Source organism: Nannobrachium achirus, assembly GCF_963921795.1.
Source record: "Nannobrachium achirus genome assembly, chromosome: 18".
Classification (NCBI taxonomy): domain Eukaryota; kingdom Metazoa; phylum Chordata; class Actinopteri; order Myctophiformes; family Myctophidae; genus Nannobrachium; species Nannobrachium achirus.
Genome location: NC_137825.1, coordinates 56,932,350 through 56,946,020, shown reverse-complemented (window position 1 = coordinate 56,946,020; position 13,671 = coordinate 56,932,350). Strand labels below are relative to the sequence as shown.

General features: G+C 43.0%; 1 long non-coding RNA gene across 1 annotated transcript in view; it reads right to left on the bottom strand.

Annotated features, from left to right (window-relative positions):
* Nucleotides 1-13,671, bottom strand: part of LOC308303313 — a 468,570-nt gene that overhangs the window by 114,041 nt on the left and 340,858 nt on the right. The window lies entirely within an intron of this gene.

Genomic DNA, 13,671 nt, shown 5'->3' with positions numbered 1-13,671 from the left:
GGTTATCTGTACATTGCAGTCCCCAGGCACCTAAGAGTCGATGAAAGAGAAAAAAAAGGGGACACTGTCAGCGGCATTATTAAGCCTCAGAGGCGGATAAAATAAAAGCATTCAGAACTGGGAGAGAAAGAGAGAGTGGGGAGGGATAAAGAGAAATAATAGATTGAAAGGAGAATTTTTTCTTAAGTTTATGCTTCATTTCCCTTGGCAATTTATTTTCAGTACGAGACAGGAAAACTGTTTGCTGGTTGGTTCCATCCATGTATTTAAGAGTCAATGCAATGTGGTTTCTCTAGGAAGATCGGGTATGCAATAATCTATGTTTATATTAGAGACAAAGTGGGGGACTCAATCACAGCCAAGGAAGCATCTCTCCCTCAGCTGTCGCTCTACATATTGAATGAGTTTTGGAGGTGTACAAAAATAGATTTTTCTCCCCAACTCTTGTGGAAACTAGGACAGACGTAGTGATGGATCTCATGATACATTGGGAATGGGTGAAACACATTCACAGAGGTCAGACAAACGTGGGCAATTCTCGCTATTTCTACGTGTCATTAATTCGACAAAGGGTTAGGGTTTGGGTTAGGATTAGGCATAGTGCTTAACATTCACCAGGTTAGCATTCACCAGCGTCGGCAGGTTAGCATTTCACCGGGTTAACATTCACCCGCGTCGAACAAATGAAACGTCGGCCAAATGTTACGTCGAAATATCGACACGCTCCCGACCAGCGTGAGGGCTAACATGAAATGATAACTAAAGCGCTCGCGTGGCGCAGTGGCAAAGTCCCTGCCCACCACCACGGAAGGTTGTGGGTTCGAATCCCCTGTGGTGCAACCGGCTATGTCGGGTGTCTGTGCGAACACAATTGGTCCGTGTTCGGGAGAGGATAGCCGGACGGGGAGAGTGATACTGGTCATTGCATGTATTCTTACGGGCTGGGGGCGGCACCTGTCAGCAGGGAGTGTTGGGCAGGAGGAGTAGGATGAAGGCTCTACGTCCTCCTGGTGGGGGCTCCTCACTGACAGGAGAGTCACTAGGATACAACAGCAGTGACAACACAGAAATGTGTGTGGGGAGGAATCAATAAGGTACAACGACTAAATTGGGGTAAAAATAATTGGCTAAAAACCCTCTGGAACGCAATTCTCTTTTTTTTTAAGAAAATGTAATTAACATACAGCCAAATAATGTCTTTTTCCCCGGTCCTGACTGACACCCATGACTGATGCATAATGATTGCCTCTTAAACACTAACAAGCTTGTTTAATGCATAATGCATTTGCATGTTGTTCTGCTGTATCACTGTGTTGATTTAAATTTTGTTGTACTGTCCCTAATTTCGTTGTAGTGTCCCTAATTTCGTTGTAGTGTCCCTAATTTCGTTGTACTGTTTATGTGCTTGTACCTGTACTGTGCTTTGGAAATGAGTTGATCGTTGACAATGTAACTGTGCCTGTGCCTGCACTGTATTGTTACAATGACAGTAAACTTCTATTCTATATGTTCAGCTATTGTAGTTGTAAGGCAATTCAACATTCTGTTTCTGATTAATGCTCTAATATAAAAAAGCACGAATTGCATTGCCTTCATTGCTCTGACTGTGACACAATGTTCAGTATGTCCCCACGTCCCTCGAGGAAACAACTGCCTCCGAAACGTATAGCCGTCAAGAGGCAGCCCTGTACCAGCAGCCATCATATCGTCCCTGTCGGGCAGAAACCTTGTATCTCCAAGTTTCAAATGTGTATGTTTTTTGGTGAATTAAAGCTCTAGTTCATCATACAAAAGTGTCGCACAAAGCTAGTGAAGATCTACAAGCACACAACGCCTCGCGGTGCGAGGCGTTGTGTGCTTGTAGATCGGCTATGTTCAATAGTCTAAATCATTTTTTAAATTATAAATATAAAAAGAACAGTTATGGACATACAAGGTTTCCACCCAGCAACGATGATATTCTTCCAACATGATCCAATGCTTCCTTGAGCCTCTTAAAGAGCGCTTATGTAACACCTAAGAATGAATGGTGGCTATTAGTTCAAAGATGCTTTCAGTCGTTTCTTCCATTCCTCCCCGTGCCTTTGTGTGTCAGCAGCACTGGTGCTCTGCTGTGACAGACAGGATTGTCAAAGCAAAACCTGAGGGCTTTTAGTGCTGATGATGGATTCCAGAAATCTCACAACTCCAGATCCAGTAAATGAATTGCTATAGATCAGCCAGGGTCACTGTCACCCTTTAAAAGAGACGCAGGTCTCAACGTTTTAACCGGTTATATCACGTTTGTATATGCAATATGTACTGTATCTCACTGAAATCTGGACAAACATGGAACAAGGAATAGGCTCTATGCATATACGCCATTTTGTTCTACTTCCGGGTGTCTTTGGACTTCCTTCACAGGTGTTACTGATGATACTAATTAAGGTTCGGTTTGATTTATTGCACAGTGGTTCTTTATTATCAAGGACCCCCATAACTCTGTACAAATGGAATCAACAAATGGAATCAAATGGACCCTTGCTGGTCCATTTGCTTCCATTTGTACACTGTCAGAGTTACACACCTGTATGGAGACATTTGGAACCCACTCAAGAACACTTTGAGACCCACTGGTGTAGCAGAGTGTTTCCAGTGAGCCAACATGCACAATATCAGCACCCTGACTCTGTTTGACCAGAATGGAACAGACCCTTCATTAGTATCATCGGTAACACCTGTGAAGGAAGTCGAAAGACACCCGGAAGTAGAACAAAATGGCATATATGCATAGAGCCTATTGCCTGGTGTAAAGATTGACTCCGAGGGTGCGGTAACACCACGTTTAATTGTACCTATGATGGTGGATTTTGCCAAAGCATTTCAATGGGAATGGATTGTTTTGTATTTATTTTATTTTTTATAAGAAATCCGCAAATGTCTCCATTCTCATTGAAATGCATTGGGATGCATAGGTATAATACAAGAATGTTGTGACCGTACCCTTACGGATCCTCTTTTACAGTAGTCCATGTCTGAGTTAAATTAACAATCCATATTTTACTATGCAGATACATATAGTATTGGTGTACAGAATACATATAGGCCTATAATGTACAGGATAGGTCGATATACCTGTAAAACCATTGCATAACCCACCACCATGATATGCTGTACAGCAATTCAGATTAAGTATATTAGAACGGCAGAAAGTGTAAAGTGCCCTGAGACTTTGCAATAGACACAATTTTATACAATATGTAGTGGGGGTCGTCCATTCTTCATCTCTCTCTCGGCTAAGGGGTCCTTGGCCTGAAGAAGAAGTTGAAGACCTAATGAAGACCTAATAAACTGGACCTGCGTTGGCTTTGTACTACGTACTTGCACAGCTTTTTCCGTCTACGGCTTGTCGGCTACGCCTAATCTCTTCGCCAAAAATAGACGATCTAACAGGCGATCTGCTATTTTTGGCCAATGCTCCCACCCAGAATTTTGACGTTGGAGTTCAAGTGTTAAACCCAACCTTTCACCAGTTAGACTTGTATTAAGTGTATTACAGGACCGTGTGACACAATTTCACCCAACTCTGCAGCAGCTGGTGGATTCTAAACTAATCCGCTCTCACCCAAAATGGACTGTAGGGTTTAGGAGGCTCACAGCCAGGAGGATGCACAACACACACACACACATGCACGCACGCATGCACGGATTGCACGTGCACGCACGCACGCATGCACACACACATCCAGCCATCTCTCTAGACAGCAAAAGGATGCGTTGTAGGTATCAGCTTAAAATGTTAATTAGGAAGATTATACATTAAAGTGACAGTGTGTGTGTGTGTGTGTGTGTGTGTGTGTGTGTGTGTGTGTGTGTGTGTGTGTGTGTGTGTGTGTGTGAGTGTGCATACGTGCATGCTTGCGTGCGTGCGTGTGCGTGTAAAAATCTTTTAAAAATGTTATTAAAGGTAGTGTAAGTGATATTTATTTCAGTTTGTTCAGTAACAGGGTCTCCCTGTCTCTGCAGGTCTTTAATAAACAGAGAATGCATTTCAGGGCCTAAAATTAGTGGATGCTTTAACTATTGAAAAATAGCAGATATACAAGCTCACAGCGCGGCACTGAGTGCCGCGCTGCGAGCTTGTAGATCTGCTATTTTTGAAAAAGTTGTGAAAATGTGTGCAAATCTTTGAATATAATGTATTTTTTAAGCGAACGTTTGTAAGTCAAATTTTGCTTCTGGGTGGTCCCTGGAACTAAATATTTTGAGATGGGGGTCCGTGGCCCCCATCTCAATACATATCATTTTGGGGGTCCTTCACATGAAAAGGTTTGAGAACCACTGACATAGAGTCTCTCAAGAACAGATTAACTGAGCTCCAGTTAAGTGAAAAGGACCTTTTCTTTGACGATGGCTAGCCAGATTGCTGACATAGAAACGTAGGTTTTTCAAAAAATCTTAGAAGGATTCAAAAGACACTTATAGAATCGGGTCAAAATTCTAATTTTCACGATTTTTCAAAAATAGCAGATCTACAAGCTCGCAGCGCGGCACTCGGTGCCGCGCTGTGAGCTTGTATATCTGCTATTTTTTTATATTTAAAGCATAAAATATTGCGTCATAATGTGTTCAGGCCTAAATGGGTTAAAGTGTTCCAACAACAAGTTCAGTCTGCTAACGTCTTTGTTTCATCATTTACAATTAGTACAATTTCCCTTGTTTATGTGCATCCCCTATGAGTTCTCTGTCCGGATTGGATAAAATTGGAATCCTGAGCCTGCACTGCATCTTCTGTTTACTACAGAGAGCTGGAGATACAGGGCCCTGTAACACTATATAATGATTACTGTCACAATATGCTATTCAACACTTTGTTTAACAAATCAATATCACTTTTCTGCACATTTAACACTGAGGATCTTTTTTTTTGCTGTGTGCGTGCATGCGTGCGTGCGTGTGCTTGCATCTCTGCGTGTTCATGGGGTTGTATTTGTTTGTGTGTCATATGCCCTCTGATTAGACATGGCAGTCTCAGATTAACATTAATGCAGGCTTTTACTGTGAAATCTGACAAATCACACAGTCGGATTATGGGCTAAACCAACATTAGGTGGAGTCTGGTCTCAATCTGAGCTTGATGACATACTGTTGATTGTAGTCACTGGCGTGACATCCAAACAACTAACTCTGCAGCTACACATACTGTAGACTACTGGGCTTTGTTTAAAGTAGTTATTTTGCTCTCTAAGACCCTGCATGGTGTGTAGGGATGCACACGTCCAGAATGTTGATGTCATCAATATGACGTCATAAATCTCCATATATGGGCATAAAAGGGACATAGACAGACAGACAGACAGACAGACAGACAGACAGACAGACAGACAGACAGACAGACAGACAGACAGACAGACAGGTACAACAGGTGAGACTGACACAATATGTCTATACTGTATGGGCATTCCCCGTGGACCACATGAGACTGACACAACATGTCCATATATGGGCATTCCGAGACCACACCAATACAATCCCTTTTATGCCCATATATGGAGATCCCTGATGTCATCAACATTAAGCCTCATGTGGTCTATGACATCAGACATCTATGATGTCAGATGCCCATGTATGGACATATTGTGTCAGTCTTCATGTACTCTATGACGTCAGACATCTATGATGTCAGACATCTATGATGTCAGACGTCGTCATAGGAGCATGAGATGTGACAGACAGACAAACAGACAGACGCACATGAGCTGCAACTTTTGAACTCTAAACAGCGACCTATGGTCACAATGAGTACACCGGTCCCCACCCGGTGCAGGGCCCATGCACCTGCGTGTTTCCAACTTGACTTGCATTGCTCCCAATTGGCAGCGGTCTAGTTATTAACCAGAACTAGAACGGCGCCAGCCTGCATGCTCAGCACAGATGTCTCATGAAGCTTTGCACAAACGTCATGCAAAACCCGGCATAAACATTATGCGAAGCCCGGCACAAATGACATGCGAAGTCCCCACCATAAGCCAGGCTGAGGGTCTGCATGGCCTACCAGGAAGCCTCGCCGATCAGTCAAGCTGAGGTCAGTTAGGCCAGTGGTTCTCAACCCAGGGGGGTCCCCAAATTATTTTGGGGGATCCCCAGATGATTAACTTAATGTGCAACATTGTTTTCTCACTCAACAGTAAACAAACCAACATAAAGTTTAAGTGTATAGAGGGTATATTATGCACATTTCTAAAGTGACAATTTAAGGACTTTTTAATACCTATAAAATGACAAATTAAACATTGGCCAAATTCTTGAATATTAGAGATAGAAATTGTGAAAATAGCCGATCTACATGCTCAACATGCTCACAACGCCTCGCAATGCGAGGCGTTGTGAGCATGTAGATCTGCTATTTTCACAATAGAACCGTGTTATACAAAATGTAATTCCTCTACTCTTAGTGCTCGTCAGGGTGGGGGGGTCCCCAGTTAAAATATGATTATTTTGGGGGTCACGGCCTGCAAAGATTGAGAACCACTGAGTTAGGCCTTCAGGAAGCCCAGAACCTCTGTCAACACCTCAGCCCCGAGTTCAGGCCACTCATGCTTTTTCAGTTCTCGTAAAACGTAGGTTCCCCCCATTGCCTTTTTTTGCAGGTCAGCTGCACAGGTGCAATGCACTATTGTTAATTGTGGCACGTTTACTAACATGCCAAGTTTAGCTGCACTTCAACAACCATTCCACGCTGCCATATCCAGCCCAAGAAACCGTAGAAACGGGGGGAAATAAAATGTACTTCTTAAAATAAATGTATCATGCCTGTTGCTAAGGTATGGCTTTGCGCGCGTGCCGTGCAAGACACCAGTCATGTTTCCATAACTTAGCTTTTTCTGAACTGACGCCACTGGCGACAGCGCTGCCGACTGCGCCACTATGGCCCCCTATTGCCTTTTGGCACGTTCCATCAAGGGGTCTTATGAGAGACACACCTCGAATTTGAGACCGTTAGGTCTGTCGCCTTCCCAGTTATGCCCTGGACAGACTGACACGCAGAGATCTGATGATTTATACGGTAGATATAAGGTGGCTTAAGAGCAAAATGGCCACTGAATGAATTATGGTCAATAGGCTACCACACTGTAATGTGGGTGGATGGCTTTATTCAAGGCACATTACATTAGGCTACCATGGTTGGAGCACAAAAACATTAAACACACAACAAATAATAATAATAACTAGAAATACTGTTCCTACGAAACAGTGTGGGCTCGCTCGTGACTCCACCTAACACCACTCCCAGATGTTTTTCCGACACCTCAATTCTCCCCTTTGCAAATCCCGCCCCATTCTGCCCTGTTACTATGGTGGTACAGATGACCCTGGGCAGATTGTTTTTATAGTGGGGGGAGAGGGTATTTTCATTGCCTCATTATTGCAATTTAAAGTACCAGGAAAAACATCTAGGTGATATTAATAAAAAGGGAAGACAAAGGTACAGTAGTTACATTGCAAAACAGGGGGTTTCCCCGAAAATATATGTTTTAATTTGTTTAATCCCAGTGGGACAGAATCACCATTGCAGATTCTTTTATAGTGGAAGTGGATGGGATTTCTCTTTTTTTCATAGCCTCATTACAGCTATATAAAGTACCCAAAAAAACACATCTACGTGATATTAATAAAAAGGGAAGAAAAAGGTACAGTAATTACATAGCAAAACAGTAGTTTTCCCCCGAAAATATATGTTTTAATTAGTTTAATCCTCTGGATCAGAGAGAGAATAGAAATAGAAAGAGTGCATCTTGGGTAGGAAGATGACAGCCAGATTATAGTTCTCCTCACATAATAGGCTGGCTTTCGTAATTCTGCCCATTTAAAATATATGTACCCAATCTTAGTTACATTGATAAGGTCCATGTGAACTAGTTTGTTGAAGCTTATTCATTATATTGAGCGAAATCGCGATCACCTCGCGCGGCCGTACTAGACGCACGCCGCGTCGCGCAGTGCGGACCGTTCTTGAAAGCCTGAAGCAACATTCTCCACTGCACAAACTCCACCCCCGATAGCAAAAAGTGAATGGTTTTTTTCTGGTTGGCCAGTCAGGGAGTCTCAGGGACCAATGAGAAGGCTGACAAACGGTGGATTGCACCTCATTGGCTAAGGGCCCTGCCTTTGTACTGTCTGCGACGGAACTCACTGTATAAATAATGAAGATAACATAGTGTTCTCGCCTTTCAGGCGAGCCCACAATAATATAAATCATGAAATAATTGATAGACCCCAGCTAGAATGTAGAAGAGGGATCAGCAACCCCTTTGAAATGAAGTGCACTGTTTTTATTTTCTAGATAGTTAGTGTGCCATGTCAACATACCTTTTAATGACACCCCATCAAAAATTCCGACATTTCTTTAATTGTCAGAACATTGTTATAACGATCATTAGCAAAAACCTACAGTAGCTATCTCCCTAGTCGACTCCCCAGTCCCCAGTCAGAGTTCAGAGTTTTAATGAATGTAGAATTATGTGCAGGATGTACTTTGCTGCAAATTAGGTGACTTAATTTAATTGACCATGTTTAAAACAATATTTTAAAAATCTCTCTCACACACTTCTGCCAGTGTGCCAGTGATCACCCTCCCCTGTGCCCGTGCGGCTATAAGGTTGCCTACCCCTGATGTAGAATGTAGGCTACTACCCCTGACAAAAGGCTGCACATGTAGTATCCGTTTGACTTGTATGACTAAAAACAGCACTAAAGTCTGGCTATAGACCAGGGGTCTTCAACAGGGGGTCCGGGACCCCTAGGGGGTCCTCGGAGTTACTACAGGGGGTCCCTCCAAATCTTTGTGGGATAGAAACTCCTTTTTTATATGAACCACTTGAACCTCCATAGCGTCCATATTCTGAGAACTTTAGCCAAGCAGATCTCAATCTCACAATGCCTGCAAGGCGTTGTGAGCTTGTAGATCGGCTATTTTCGGCAAAGAGCTTTGGTGTAGAGGGGAAAAAGAGCAGACTAAGTACAGAGTGAAAGGTCAAGTTTATTATGTATTGACGGTTCAAGTGGTTAAATATCTGAAAACACAAATTGACAATCCAAAATACACTGATGATTGTGCCGTCAAACAATGAAATTATATGGAATCTAGAGGTTGTGGGGGTCCCTGCTTCATCTCTCTCTCTCAACTAAGGGGTCCTTGGCCTGAAAACGTTGAAGACCCCTGCTATAGACTATATATTATTCTCTCAGATCCACTCCTCTCTCAGTAGGACTACCCTAAATTGAACATAGCAGGATTAGGCCAGGATATAGCTATACATGACTAAAGAAGGATGCAATAAGGCTCATATAAGTGCCCATGTTTGTTTATTTATTTCTTTGTTTATTTATGAATTTGTCTATTTGAAGGGTTAGGGTTTTTTCTCTTAGGTGGGCTTAATTAAGCCCTATTTTATAGGCTACTTCATTGCAAAGGTATAGGGGAAATAGCCAACATACAAGCTCACTCACTATACGAGTTTATATCTATTTTCCCCGAAATCTTTCAACATTTTTGAAAATTGTGAAATAATTTGAGGCTATTTTAAAGCATTAAAATATTCGCATAAAAGAGTGACATGCCCAAAATAAGGACGCCAATTGGTTAATTGTTTTCTCATAAACAATATTCTCAATTTCTCACATAATTAAGCCTATGCAAATATATATGTATTTTCTTTTCTTTTCTTTTTTTAGTTTGGCAATGAAATGATGAAAAGTGAGTAATAACAAATCCAAATGGGAGCAGATGAGTGTTCTTACCGGGAAAACAACAGTGTCTCAAAGGAAGCGGCCGTTAAAAGTCCACAACTGCGTTGTTTGCCAGGCGTTCAGCAGAGAATGTTCTCCTCAGCAGCGACATCACGTTGGCAGCGAAGCGCTCCTCGCCACCGCTTCAACTGACCGCATCCAGATGTGCGACGCGCTGCCGAGGATCATGGCAGCAGCGCAACCTCCTAATCCAGATTACTCTCTACTGCACGCACGCACGCACTGCACACTCGCACGGACGCACGATAGGCTAGACGAGAGAGAGAGAGAGAGAGAGAGAGAGAGAGAGAGAGAGAGAGAGAGAGAGAGAGAGAGAGCGCGCGTTGTTCTGCTTTTGCTTTGGCAATAATGTAAACTTGTCTTTATTCTCATGCCAATAAAGTCACGTTGAATTGAACTGAAAATAATTGAATTGTGGGAGATATATAGAGAGAATGAGAGAGAGAGAGAGAGAGAGAGCGAGAGAGAGAGAGAGAGCGAGAGAGAGAGAGAGAGAGAGAGAGAGAGAGAGAGAGAGAGAGAGAGAGAGAGAGATTTTCTGTGGAAATAAGCCTCGGCTTTCTAGGATCTCCTTTTAGTTGCCCTTGTACCAGTGATTTGTACTGTCATGAAACTGTACTTTTTTCTATTGCAAACTTCTAATAAATTCTTCAATCAATCAATCAATGCTTTCTAATTCACCCTTTGTCAAGTCCCGCCTATTGTCCCGCCCCTCTTTGCACCCATTGGTTGCTGTGTCTTGGTGGGACAAAAGTGCTTTCTCTCCATCCACTACCATTGTAATTCAGTTGCTTCGTGTTGATATTCTATGGATTCAATTCTCATTGTAATCTTGGTTTCAGTAAAAAGGAGCCTCTCTGTGGCAGTATAGTGACAGGGCATGTTTTTAAAATGTTTTTATTCCTCCAAAAATGATGTTTTAGCAAATTCAACATAAAAAGGGCAGAACCAGGGCAGGACAAGGCAGAAAGAGAGGGCTGACAAAGGGTGAATTGATATTCAAATATCACTCAGCAAGATGTCATTACTTTTATATTTCAGATGACACACAATACTTCCACAAGCTCACAATATACAAATATTTATTTGAGACAATGTGTTTTATTAGGACTATTTTGTGATTTGTGATTTTTTTTTTAACCACCATTTATTTTTACTTTTTTAACCATCATTTACGTTTAGCCTACAAATGCACATTTTCAGCAACTCCACATGTCTGATTTACTACCCATCTCAGCGATCAAGACCTCAGAGAACAAGATGGCACAAACTCATGGAGAGGCTGTTCTAAAGTTTACGTTTATTCTTTTTGAGCGGTGGTCACAACGCTCCTATACGTGGCCGTGTGTGTGGGTCTGTCTGTCTGTCTCCGTGTCTCCGTGTCTCCGCGTCTGTCTGTCTGTAGCCTGCAGTAACCTTTTCTGACCACACATGTTAAGGGAGGGGCGCTGTTACACACACACACACACACACACACACACACACACACACACACACACACACACACACACACACCACCGCTCAGTTCACACGAGTGTGATTTTTTTTCAAGATTAGTTTTTGGATTTTCTGCCAGATCTGTCATCTGTTCATATAACAGAGGGACAGTCACAGTATGGACATGCAGCAAAGGTCGTCGGGATTGGGACTCGAACCTGTGACACCGGCCGGGAGTATTATTAGTATTATTGATAGAAAAATGATGTCCCAGTCCTAGAGCAGGGGTGCCCAAAAGGTAGATTGTGATCTACCAGTAGATCACCAAGGGTGTGCAGGTAGACCACATGACAATTTAAATTTCAAATAAGCCTCTAAAAATATATAATTAAAATATAAAAAGAATATGTTAATATGACATCAAGAAGGGCCTGTCAGCTCCCTTCATGGCTTCTAAAGTAGGCAAACCTCCAATGCAATACAAGAGTCAGTAGCATTACAAAGAACCCCACAACCTACCACTTCCATACAGAATGGGATGAAGACATTTCCCCCAGTATTTCCCATGTATTTCCCCCTTACAGTAAGTGTGTTTGTCTAAAAATTTAAAGCCAGTTCTGCTATTCCAAAGCCCCCCTGCTCAGGCCCTCAGCAAAAACATTTTGGATGGGTAGATCATGTTGAGCTAGTCATTTTAAAAGTAGATATCACGTCAAAAAAGTGTGGGCACCCCTGTCCTAGAGGATGCTTGTTGTAGCCTACAACAACAGACATCCTGTGCAGTATCTTACGGAGAGGACATGGTGTCATACAGTTAGGCCTTTATGATTACACGCAGGGGCGTCACAAGGGGTAGGAAAGTGGGAGTTACTGGGGCCCAAGGTGGAGGGGCCCTAATAACTTTATCTATTGAAAAATAGCAGATATACAAGCTCACAGCGCGGCACCGAGTGCCGGGCTGCGAGCTTGTAGATCTGCTATTTTTGAAAAGTTGTGAAAATGTGTGAAAATCTTTGAATATATGTATTTTTTAAGCGAACATTTCTAACTCAAATTTTGTTTCTGGGGGTCCCTGCACTAAATATTTTGAGATCGGGGTCCGTGGCCAAATACATATCATCTTGGGGGTCCTTGACATAGGTTTCTTGCACACATTTTCACGATTTTTCAAAAATAGCAGATATACAAGCTCGCAGCGCGGCACTCGGTGCCGCGCTGTGAGCTTGTACATCTGCTATTTTTCAATAGTTAACATTCATGGGGGGCCCGCAGTGAATCCTTGTACCCAGGGCCCAGAATTTGGTGTGACGCCCCTGCTTACACGGCCTAAGCGCGATTAAGTATAGTTAAGATTATGTACAGATACTGGGATGTGGGTCAAGCCTGTACAGTATATTATCACACCCCTTGGTGTCTCCATGAAAATGCCTGTATATCCTCAACATCACAACACCTCTCCTCCTCTCCCTTTCTCTCTCTCTGTTGGCCTACATACGGCACCCACACACTGTTAGACCTAGAAATGACACCATGAAGAATGGGTGTTGTTGTGTGCAGTCTGGAGCTGGGGTTAGCAGGGACGTGCTGGGCCCCTGATTCAGCCCGGGAAAAAGAGTTGGAGAGGCCCTCATTGCGCGCTATAGAGAGAGATCTCTACTCAAAGATTTGACATTTCAGATCATGACAAAGTGACAAGCCAGTGGGCCAATTACATGAGTTATATTTCGTAGTTGTCGGGTGGAAACCTTGTATGTCCAAAACCGTTTGTTTTGTATTTATCATTTTAAAATTGATTTAATCTAGTGAAAACAGCCGATCTACAAGCACACAACGCCTCGCTCTGCGAGGCGTTGTGTGCTTGTAGATCTGCTGTTTTCGCGACTTTTGTGCGACGGCCTTGTATGATGAAGCAGGGCTTTGCTTTGCGAAAATATGTACAAATTTGAAACTTGGAGATACGAGGTTTTCTACCCGACAGTGACGATTTACTTTGTTGGCCGCCCAGCCCCCAAAATGGAATGAAGGCTGACATTTTATTTAAATTTTTTCCTAATGGCCGGCCTGGACTGTCCGGGAATGAACCGGCCGTTCGGGAGTTGTCCCGCTTTTCCCAATGGCCAGCACGTCCCTGTTAGAAACTGTATGATATAGTTCCCATGTTTCACCTCAGGGATCTGTGCCTGAATGGGCTGGCTGGCTGGCTGGCTGGCTGGCTGGCTGGCTGGCTGGCTGGCTGCCTGTCTGTCTGTCTGTCTAACTCAGTGTTTCTCAACCTTTTTTTCTGCATGGGCACACTTTTCATGTCCCAAGAATCCATGGGCACACCAACATAATACGGGGGTGTAAATATCGTCACTGTCGGGAAGAAACCTTGTATCTCCAAGTTTCAAATGTGTACGTTTCTTCGCAAAGTAAAGCCCTGCTTCATCATACAAGGCTGTCGCA